Here is a 915-nt window from a genome sequence, read left to right on the forward strand (position 1 = left end):
GGCAACATGACAACGTTTTCATTGGTCCCTCTTCTTTAGAGAAGACCAGGAAATGATGGATACACGGATCGTGTTCAAATCAATAGGCACGCAATGACTTTGAATGAATTTTGCATGAAAGGTCAACTTTAAGTTAAAGCAACTGGAATCAAACTGGTTTTGACCATCAAACCCAAATTACACAGAGAATTCAGTATAAAATATAACCGCTGCTATAACACAAAACCATTCATCATTTACAACAAGAGTAATCCTGTGTACACAAACCTGCTTGCATCCTTTCCCTAGCATTGTTATGGCGATTAATCACAGTTAAGATAAAGTTTACACCTTGCTGGATTACAAAACACACATTTGACTTGTGTGTCTGTTTGGTATCACTGTTTACTAAGTAAGTAAGGGGGTTAAGGATGTAAACATTAGCTTATCACTTACAACACACAGCTACAAATTGTCAGTGATTTTGGATGCATTGATCATAAAACAAAGTACTGAGCACGCTTAAGGACGCTGGTCGAGGGAAACTCCAGGTGAAAAGGAAACACGTTACAATCTATCTTTCAGTGTGCATGTATATATCATTGTTCATGGTGGACATCCAATAGATTGGTGCAGGAATGAGACCTAAACCAAGAAATAGGTTAGCATTACCACTTTCCATTCTCTCGTCTCATAGTCCAGGGGTCTTTGAACATGTTTACGGTTAGATGGCTAAAAAAGATCTGTGGTGAACACAAGCTTAAGAGATTATCAGGTTTTGTCCTTCCACATAAAACAAGTCTGTTAATTCCCCACTGGTTTTACATTAAAGGTCCCCTAATATACTATTTGTTGACATTATATTATAGGTTTTTATATAAATGGATCAGGACGAAATGAGAGATAAACTTTTTTCCGGAAACTTTCAGAATCTCT

The sequence above is a fragment of the Notothenia rossii genome, assembly GCF_949606895.1.
Source record: "Notothenia rossii genome assembly, chromosome: 7".
NCBI classification, from domain to species: Eukaryota; Metazoa; Chordata; class Actinopteri; order Perciformes; family Nototheniidae; genus Notothenia; species Notothenia rossii.